This window comes from Lithobates pipiens, unplaced genomic scaffold (assembly GCF_037356315.1).
Source record: "Lithobates pipiens isolate NorthernLeopardFrog02 unplaced genomic scaffold, aLitPip1_a1.2 Scaffold_30, whole genome shotgun sequence".
NCBI lineage: Eukaryota > Metazoa > Chordata > Amphibia > Anura > Ranidae > Lithobates > Lithobates pipiens.
Window position 1 is genome coordinate 86,344,785 of NW_027507791.1, and position 11,150 is coordinate 86,355,934.

The following is an 11,150-nucleotide window of genomic DNA, read 5'->3' on the forward strand; positions in this document are numbered from 1 at the left end:
TACAAAAGTCCGATGGTTTTGTGTACACACGATCGGACTTTGCTCCATCGGACTTATGTCGTCAAAAAGTTTGTCTGTTCGCACAGCCAAGAAAAGTCTGATGAAAAGTGAAAAAGTTTGTCCGATTGTCGGATGTTGCCTTAAAACAGCTAATTTGAATGTTTGTTGTCAAAAAGTCAGATCGTGTGTACGGGCCTTGAGTATACAAAAATAGACAAGTCCTGCAGTTCATCTTTCTACCAAACACTGAAATCTCAGTAGGGGACTGACCCTTTAAAAGAAACCTACCTGTAGTATGGGGCTGCCATTACGGACCTCTTTCTGAAAATACTTGTTGCCTGGCATTGCAAAACTTTGAAGCACAGCCCCAGAACAAGCATGCAGCAAGTGCAATCAGAAATCCTGCTGTGCAAACTTGTTCAGGGTCACCGACTCATTGAAAGCTCAGCAGGACAGCCAAGCAATTAGCTTTTTCACAAAGATAGTTCAGCAATAGCAGCCCTATGTTTTTCTCATTATCGTTAGCTCCTAATGATGGCTTTATATCCTGCCTTAGCAACCTGTCAGTCTTTACACAGCTCATCTCTATACTCACCCAGACTTCAAACAGCCCTCAGTTCTCCTATAAAAGTTAACGAGCTGAGGGCTACTGAAAAAGTCTGCACTGGGATTAAAGCCAACCTTTATAGGAAAGGTAAAGCCAGCATTCTTCTAATCCTTCCCCCTCCCTGTTACATAATTACCGTACATGTATTTATTTTATTTTTTTCTTCCTCCATTTGTTTGGAAAGTATGTCCCTTTTTTGCTGGACTCCGCCATTGGCTTGCGTTACGTAGCTCTCAGCAGCCCAAAGCCTTCTGGGATATCATATCACCCATCCCTGGAGGCTTCAGGACAGTGCCCCCTGCAGACTGTCCATTTCACAAATGCGTAGGATAGGGTTGTCCCCATACCACTTTTTCAAGACTGGAGTACAAGTACCGATACTTTTTTCAAGTACTCGCCAATACCAATTACCGATATTTTTTTTTTTTATATGTCATGTGACAGTTTTTAAAGCACAATACAAATTAGGTGCCACTGATATGCAGCACTGATGAGCACCGATAGGATTAGGTGGCACTGATAACCACTGACTGATGGCTGGCACTGACAGATTGGCGAGCACTGATGGCTGGCACTGACAGGTGGCACTGATGGATGACATTGACATGTGTCTGGCACTGATGAGTGGCACTTATAGGCATTGGGCACTGAAATACTATGGGCAAAGGCTGCCTGCAACGGCCCATCTTGGTACTCCTTGCACTCGACCACATAAAAGCAGCAGCGGCCATCTTGTTACACCCTGCCCAAACTATATGGGCTGGGTGTAACAAGATGTTGGCTGCTGGCCTACTGCAGCTGAGTGCAGGCTGTACCAAGATGGGCGTTGGAATGTCCAACCACCGACGTCAACACGGAATGTCACTTACATTGTTCCGTCCACTGACTTCTGGTTGCACCGGGTCACTTTATCTCTCCCAGGTATCGGATCTGCCATTGGGAGCAAATGCTCGGTATCGGGACAACCCTAGCGTGGGGGCGCTGCAACAAAGGGGCCGGCAGTGCAGGATGATGAAGTTACAGCCAGCTCCCAAATCCAAGATGGTGGCATGTGATCAGGAGCTGGCGGGACGGACTCCCGATCAAGTGACAGCCAATCACGGTGATCAGGTCATCCTTAATTCCCGCTAGGCATAAAATGACCTTGTTAAACGGATGCCGTGGCTGAGCAAGAAGGGCTCAGTCATAATTACTGACAATATTCCAATTGTTTTCGGCTTAATTATACATACAGATCATCAGCACAAACATGGGGAAATTATTAATTGCAGTAACCAGGGGATGCCAAGTTTTATGAAAGATCGTTTCCAGTGAAGCTAAGGGGAGAATTCTTTCAATTTCAGATGATGCATCTGGAAAACAGTGAGTTGTCTGGACCAGTGTTTCTCAACTCCAGTCCTCAAGGTGCCCCAACAGGCCATGTTTTCAGGCTTACCATTATTTTTCAAAGGTGCTTTAAAGTGGTTGTAAACCCTTACAAACCACTTTGACCTACAGGTAAGCCTAGATTAAGGCTTACCTGTAGGTCCAAGCAATATCTCCTAAACCTATATGGTTTAGGAGATATTTGCCCGAAAACAGGCACCGCTGTCTACGGCGCATGCGCCGTAGACAGCGGCTCGCAGGTGCACTGAGCGCGGCATTCTCAGCGACGGAGCTGCCGCGCGTGTCGGCTCCCGTGCGCATGCGCGGGAGTGATGTCATCGCGGCTTCGCCGAATGACAGCGGCGGAGCTGCGAGACCCCACCAACAAGATGGATGCGGCAGACTACAGCGGCGACTTCGCTGGCTCCTGTGTCAGGTGACACATAATGGGCTACTATGCGATGCATAGTAGTCCATTATGCTTTGCCTTTGCAGGGAATGAAAGAGGAAGTAAACTCATCAGGGTTTACTTCCTCTTTAAATCAAAGTCAATGGCTTGGTATTTTGGACAGCTATTTTATCACACCACATGCAGTCCAGCGCATGTTTTCTGCATTAAAAAAGCATGGAAAGTAGGTTATATGGTTTTCAATGGCATAGTTCACACCAGTGCTTGCAGTTCCAGAAATAAATAAATAAAGTAGAACGTGCTGCATTTTTCCTGCACTGGAACGCTGTAAAAACACATCAAAAATGCACTAGAACACACATGTCCTTATGTAAGGTTAATAAAAAAAAAAAAAAAAAAAAGGAGGAAAAATTGCTCTGGACTGCACATGCAGAAAAGTAGCAGGAATGCATCCGGAATGCGTTTCTATGGTGTGAACTGGTCCTAAGAGAAATTCCCAAAACATGGCCTGTTGGGGGTACCTGAGGACGGGGTTGAGAACCACCATTTTAGACTGCTTTTGACCAGAAAATGCTTGCATCAAATTTTTTTTTACTATGTAATACAGTACATAGAGAATCCCATCACAGTGGCTAAGCTTTTTCCAATTTATTCAAAACCAAATAAAAGTTGACATTTTGAAGAAGATAAAAGCAGGTGTTCAAACCATTCTTCACACTACACCAAACAACAAAAATATATTTTGGCTGGAGTTTCACTTTAACCTTTGCCTTTAAGTTTTTTTTTTTTGCTATCCGCGTCCCATTGGGAAGATTTCTCTTCACTTCCTGTGCTATAGCCACAACAGGAAGTGAGAGGAAAAAGTGAGAAGAACCCCAGTTAGTGACCAGAACTAGTGTCCCCCATTGGACAATTTCCCCTCTAAGGCCTCATTCACACCTATGCATTTTAGTGCCTTTTGAAGATTAGCACTACAGTCCATCCAACATTGTTTCCTATAGAACACGTTCTGTAGTGCAAATCCACAAAAAGCACTAAAAATGCGTAGGTGTGAATCTCACCTAAGGCCTCATGCAAACTGAGCTTAACCGATTGCGGACCAGCCGCCACAGTTTTACTGCGACAGGTTGGCTCCGCTGCACGAAATCACGTTATTGTACGTGATCTCGCGAAGCTTGGATAGCAGGTGCACGCTCGCTGTGAACTCCGTGAGTCCGACCGTGGGTCACACGGACTCGATGTCCGCGGGGATACCCACGATCGCCTCACGGAGAGGGAAAACGGGGGAAATGCTGATGTAAACTAGCATTTCCTGTTCTGCCTAGTGACAGGACACTGATCACAGCTCCCTTTAATCGGGAGCTGTGATCAGTGTTGTGTCACACACACAGCCCCCCCACAGTTAGAATCACTCCCTAGAACACACTGAACCCCTGCAGCGCCCCCTCCTGGTTAACCCCTTCACTGCCAGTCACATTTACACAGTAATCAGTGCATTTTTTAATCACACTGATCGCAGTATAAATGTGAATGATCCCAAAATAGCACTAAAAGTGTCCGATGTGTCTGCCATAATGTCACAGTCACAATAAAAATTGTTGATCGCCGCCATTACTGATAAAAAAAAAATAATAATAATAAAAATGCCGTAATACTATCCACTATTTTGTAGACGCTATAACTTTTGTGCAAACCAGTCAATAAACACTTACTGCGATTTTTTATTTTTTTTTACCAAAAATATGTAGAAGAATACGTATTGGCCTAAACTGAGGGAATTTTTTTTTTTATATATATATTTTTGAGGATATTTACTATAGCAAAAAGTAAAAAATAATGCGTTTTTTTCAAAATTGTCTTTTTTTTTGTTTATAGCATAAAAAGTAAAAAACGCAGAGGTGATCAAATACCACCAAAAAAAAAGATTTATTTGGGGGAGAAAAAAAAAAAAGGATGTCAATATTGAGAGCCAGATCACACGACCATGCAATTGTCAGTTAAAGCGACGCAGTGCCGTATCGCAAAAAGTGCTCTGGTCTTTGGCCAGCTAAATTCTCCAGGGCTGAAATAGTTAAAAAAAAAAATGGCGCCATTACAGGCATTTGGCATCTTTTTTTTCAGCCTATAAAAGCTCCTCTAGGTTAGCCTGTGTGTCCATGGACACAGGCGTTTACAGAAGAGGAGCGTTTACAGGCTGAGAAAAAAAAAAAAGAAAAAGAAAGAAACATTATATACAGTGCCTTGAAAAAGTATTCATACCTCTTGAAATATTCCACATTTTGTCATGTTACAACCAAAAACATAAATATATTGTATTGGCATTTCATGTGTTAGACCAACACAAAGTGGCACATAACTGTAAAGTGGAAGGAAAATGATACCGTAAATGGTTTTCCACATTTTTTACAAATAAAATGTGAAAAGTGTGCCATGTAATGTATTGGTCCTGGACCAATAGCAGACATGGTGGCTGCATTAGTTTATAATTTTCATGCTTTTCTCCTTTATCTTCACCACCTGGTGATCCTACACTTGTGGTCTTATAACAACACTCACTCACTATACTGTATATATAAAAAAGCACCCTAGGATGGGAAGGGTGCAAGATCTACAGAACACCTTCCCCCTTATTTGGATAACATAAATGGGAGGGGTTCTCTAGTCCTCAGTGATACTTAGGAACAATGCAACGATGAATGCATTGTAGGATGTTCTCTGCTCACAAGATTACTGGCAGGATCAATAGAATTTATTTTTATTTTTTGCATTTATCAACTAGATATAACAAAATGCTTTCAACTGTATTTTTGTACATCATATGCAATTAAATGCAGTAGGAATGCATGTGCAAAAAAAATGTGTGTATTTTCAGCAAGCCTTTGCGGCTTACAGCATGCTGCATTTTTGGCATGTAAAAGTACTGGAACACATGGGAGTGCACATGAACGCATGTAAAAGAACTGGAACACACGGGAGTGCACATGAACGCATGTAAAAGCAACTCAGTAAATAAAAATTATAAATAAGGCATTGGGGGGAAAAAATCTCAACGCAAACACGTTAAAAATGCTTGTATATTATTGTGCATGCAGAACTGCTAATTGAAAGTGCGGGGTTGCAGTGTAAAAAAAAAAAAAAAAAAGTCCTATGGCTGCATTCACATCTCCACAGCATCGAAACACACCTTTCTGCCTGCGTTTCTAGAAACGCACACAAAACGGTTTTCTGGGTGAAAAACGTATGTCGATTGAGCTTTTTTCTGGTGCATTTCTTATGCAGCAAGCAGCCTGTTCAAGTCGGTGAGGTTCATTTTGCGCTCCCCAGCTTTAGTAAATGAACCCCAATGAGCTGTTGTGTTAAAACGCACATCATTCAGGTGTGAATGCGGCCTAAGGGTCATATGCATTTTACAATGCAACATGAATGCACATACAAGAAAATTGGAGGTGTTTCAGTGAGCCTAGATGACACCTCATTCACACTGGCGCTCCAGTGTTTACCTTTTTTTAAAAGCAGGAGAAGCGATCCAGGAAGTGTAAACGACTTTTATGACTTCCAGATCCCTTCTTCCTGCTTTTACATGGTTCTGCTTTAGCTGCGTTTACATGAATTTAGAGTGTCCTAATTGGGCCCTAAACCCACAGAATTCTCGTTTCTCTAAACCCGCTCAGTGTGAACAGCGCCACTAAAAAAATTAAATAAAAAAAAAAACATTACATGTGTTTATATGAGAAAGTCCTCTAAATGCACAGAAATGCAGGTTTGACAGTGCCATTGTGAATAGGGCCGTGGGCTCTGTTCACATATTTGTATCTCTATTGCCATTCATTTGCATGGGCTGCTGTACTTGTGGCAAAGGAAACGCAGGGGGAAAAAAAAAGTCTCCTTTTTCTAAAATGCATTTGAAAAGGCAGCTGCACAGAACTGCATGTGATTTTCACTCATTTCGGGACCCCCATATGTTTCGCTTCCAGTACTTTCACCTGGGTTTAATAAAAAAGGGGGAGCATGCTGCATTTTGTGCTGTAAAAGCATGTGAATACAACTCAGGAAAAAAAATGCTCTGCAAATGCATCACAAAACACATAAAAACACACAAAAAGGAAGCACACGCACACCACAGGGAATGTGATATGAAGCTCTTAGGGCCGGTTCACACTTGTGCGATGCGAGAATCCACTGCGGGTTCCCGCATCGTGCCCGACACGCACGGCAGTTCACACTGCCATATGCAAACTGCTGGGGAGTGTCATTATATGTTAACGACACCCCCATTTTAGCTTGCATATCGCACTGCGAACTGACAGTTCAGACATGAATCGGATCGCATATGTGTGAACACGCACGTGATCCGATTCTGGTCCGAACAGAAAAAGGGTCCTGTGCGCGTTTGGACCGAATGTGGTGCGATATTAGCCATACTATCTGTATGATATCGCACCACACAGACATCGCAAATAAATGTGAACAGCAGTGCGCTGCGAATTACATGCGATGTTTGGCTTTGCACAAGTGTGAACTGCCCCTGAGGCTACTTTCACACTGGGACCGTGCCGCTTGTTTTAGCAGCACTTTACTGTTGTTTTAGCTGCGCTTTTTGGCTGCTAGCGGGGGTCGCATTTAACCCCCACTAGTGACTGAAGAAAGGGTTAAAACCAGAGTGTTGCGGTGCTTCTGAAACGCTTTTTGGGCACTTTGGAAGCGATGCCCATGTATTCCAATGGGCAGGGGTGGCTTAGGAGCGCTGTATACAGCGTTCCCAAACCGCTGCTTGCAGGAGTTTTTGTAATGTCCCACAAGCGCATTGCCCCAGTGTGAAAGCACTCGCACTTTTACACTGGGGTGGCATCGGAGGAGGTTTTAAGGCGGTTTTTTTTAGCGCTAAAGAGCCTTTCACCCTAGATGCAGTTGGATGCATTTTGGACTGCAATCCAAAATCCAGGCTATCCTATGGATATAGTTCATCCCACTGCAGTGCAGCACAGTGCAAAAAAAGTACAGCATGCAAATGCACAAAAATGCATGCAAACACACTGCAAAAGGATCACCGTGCACATAGAAGCCCAAACATAGAAAGAAGAAGTGACCACAAAGGACAAACGCAGATAGAAAAACGCAACTGCATGTTAAACGTGCATCAAAAACATGTAGTTGCTTGCGGTTTCTGTGAGTACTTAGGGCTCCATTACTTTTGTAATCCCACATTATGATGTTCTGCATGAACATTCACATGGGTCTGTAATAGGTTTGCAGCACTTTTAGTTTTCGCCAAGTTGCATTTTCATGCGTTTGTGATAAGTTCCAATGCAAACACATGCAGCAAGTGAAAGCGCTGCAATGGTGGAAGTGAGACACTTTTCTTGCACATGCATTTATCCTGCATTATAACACAAACAGGAAGATCTGAGCTCTCCTCCATGACATGGAGATGATTGCCATGTGACATGATGTGAATGAGCCCCCCTCCCCCCAGGACATGCTCAGGGCATCGTACAGACCTGTCCTCAGTCCCCTCCATCCACAGGCTGCGATTCCTCCAGCTGTCAGTAATGGACGTGCAGAGAAAACTTCCCAAACTCCAACACTCAGTATGCAGGACTCAATCCGGAGTCCACACCCAGCACTGCACTGCTTCCCCCAACAAGTCAACAACTCCCAGTCCTCCAAAAACTTGTTTTCTCTGGTAGTCTCACTCCATGCAGGCGTCACTTCCTCGTCTCCTCTGCTCCTCCCTCTGGTGGAAGAGGGAAGTGCAGGAATGTGATCTGCAGGCAGGGATGGGTGACCTTTGGATCAGTGCTGCAGGACAGGACACCCTGGACAGGCTGACACTGACAGGTCAGGGGAGTCCGGGCTCTGGACATCCGGATTGTTCCGATCACTCTCTGCAGGAGGTTAACCACTGCAGCCCCGGAGCATTCGGCTGGCCAAAGACCAGAGCGTTTTTTGCGTCGCTTTAACTGACAATTGCGCGGTCGTGCGAAGTGGCTCCCAAACAAAATTGCCGTCCTTTTTTCCCCACAAATAGAGATTTCTTTTGGTAGTATTTGATCACCCCTGCTGTGTTTATTTTTTGTGCTATAAACAAAAAAGTGCAACAATTTTTGAAAAAAACGCATTATTTTTTACGTTTTGCTATAATAAATATCCTCAAAAAAAAAAAAATATATATATATATATAAAAAAAAATTTCCTCAGTTTAGGCCGATACGTATTCTTCTACATATTTTTGGTAAAAAAAAAAAAACACAATAAGCTTTTATTGATTGGTTTGCGCAAAAGTTATAGCGTCTACAATAGGGATGAGCGCCAGCATGTTGGTATACACCACGTGCAGAGCCCGCCAGGAAGCCGATGCATCGCTGATCACAGGCAGGGATACATTGCCCGATCTCTGCAGCCGCGCATCAGGGCAATGTCTCACTGGATGTGATTAGCGCAGCGTTGCACCGACTTCCTGGTCAGGTGCACGTGGAGTATGCAAATACGCTGGAGCTCATCCTTAGTCTATAAAATAGGGGATATTTTTATGAATATTTTATTTTATTTTTACTAGTAATGGCGGCGATCAGCGATTTTTATTGTGACTGCGACATTATGGCAGGCACATCAGACACTTTTGGCACTATTTGGAATCATTCACATTTATACAGCGATCAGTACGATTAAAAATGCATTGATTACTGTGTAAATGTGACTATCAGTGAAGGGGTTAACCACTAGGTGGTGCTGCAGGGTTAAGTGTGTCCTAGGGAGTGATTCTAACTGTGGGGGGGAGGGGCTGTGTGTGACAAGACACTGATCACCGCTCCCAATCACAGGGAGAGCTGTGATCAGTGTCATTAGCTGGAATGGGGAGATGCTTGTTTACATCAGCATCTCCACATTCTTCCTCTCCGTGAGACGATCATCCCCATGGACATTGAGTCCGCGGGACCCGTGGTCGGATTCACGAAGCTTGCAGCGGGCATGCGCGCGCCTGCTATCCAAGCCCTGCGAGATCATGTACAATAACGTGATTTCTCACAGCGGAGTCAACTTGTCACAGTAAAACTGTGGCGACTGGTCCATAAGCGGTTAAAGTAGAGCTAAAAGGAAAACTTTTTCTCATTTTAGTAAGGGCTGGATTATATAGGCAGCAGGGTCTGCCATGGCTCTAAAAAGCGATCTGCGGTCGATCACTTTTCAGAGGCATTTGACAGGCGGTGGGGATGCAATATGTTGCTTTCTCACTCCTTGTTTTAACCCTGTATCTGCTAGACCACCATGCCACAACCACATGCATTTCACACAGTTGGGGGGTCGGTTGCAGTTCAGCCCCATTCACCTTAATGGGTCACGGACAGTAGTGCCCATCAAATGACAAGAGGTTTAATTTCTTCTTCGACTGCAAAGGGTTGCAGGACCTTTAACTCTAAACTTATAACCTGTAAAAATATTTTACACATTTTTTTTTTTATTCATAAAAGTGGGTTTTTTTTATCCCAAAAATTGCACCGATCGCCATTTTATTCCTTATGCCCCGTACACACGAGAGGGATTAAGTCTGACAGACTTCCGACGGAGTTCTAGCGGAGTTCTGGCGGACTTTTCGACCGAACGGACTTGACCACACACCATCACACCAAACTCCGACGGAGTCGAACGTGATGACGTACGACTGGATTCGACGTAGGAAGTTCATAGACAGTAGCCAATAGCTGCCCTAGCGTCGGTTTTAGTCCGTCGGAGTAGCACACACACGAGCGAATTTTTCGAAGGGGACCGGGTCCGGCGGAGTTCCGTCGGGAAAATTTGAAGCATGCTTCATTTCTAAAGTCCGTCAGACTTTTGCGAAGCTAAAGTCCGTTGCAGCCCACACACGAGCGGATAGTCCGCCGGACTCAGTCCGTCGGAGTTTGGATGTCGAAAAGTCCGCTCGTGTGTACGGGGCATTAGAGTCTGTGCTAAAAATTTTTTTTTTAAATATCATATATCTATATATATATATATATATATATATATATATATATAATTTTTTTTTTAGCAAAGACTCTATGGAATAAAATGGCGGTCAGTGCAATTTTTGGGGGGAAAAAACACTTTTATGAATAAAAAAAAAAAACTATGCGTACAATATTTTTACAGGTTACAAGTTTAGAGTTAAAGAGGAGGTCTTGGGCTAGAATTATTGCTCTCGCTCTCATGGTGATACCTCACATGTGTGGTTTGGACGCAGTTTATATATGCGTTCGCTTCTGCAAACACAAGTGGATGGGGGGGGCAATATTTTTATTTTTATTATTGTTTCTTTTATTTATTTTTACACTTTCCCTTTAATAGGAATAGGACATGACAGGTCCTCTATACAGAGAGGTCTGGGGGTCTTTAAGTCCCCACATCTCCTCTATGCTGGAAAGCCTGAGATTAAAAACAAAAAAAAAATCTTAGGCTTGCCAGCAAAAAAACAAAAACAAAACAGCAGTTTGCATCACTTTCCGGCCTCTGGAGATTGGAGAAGCACCCAAGGATGACAGGAGACTGTGGGGCATCCTCTCTCACGGCCTGTAAAAGCAATCAAGCGGGTAAACAGGCGCTATGATGGCTTTTACATTGCAGGGAATAGCCAGCTGAAAAAAGATATGTGAATGATGCCTGTAGCTGCAGATATCTCCACTTAAAGCTCACAATGTCATACGATGGCCTACGGTAAGCAAGTAGTTAAACACTTGCCCTCCCGAAGATTTACCCCCCCCCCCTTCCTGACCAGGCCATTTTTTGCCTTTTGGC

General features: G+C 43.7%; 1 protein-coding gene across 1 annotated transcript in view; it reads right to left on the minus strand.

The window, feature by feature from the left end:
- Nucleotides 1-8,061, minus strand: part of MIDEAS (mitotic deacetylase associated SANT domain protein) — a 137,258-nt gene extending 129,197 nt beyond the window's left edge. The window contains exon 1 of the mRNA XM_077464548.1: nucleotides 7,880-8,061. The gene's annotated coding sequence lies outside the window, so the exon portion shown is untranslated. The remainder of the gene's footprint in view (nucleotides 1-7,879) is intronic.
- Nucleotides 8,062-11,150: the final 3,089 nt, after the last annotated feature.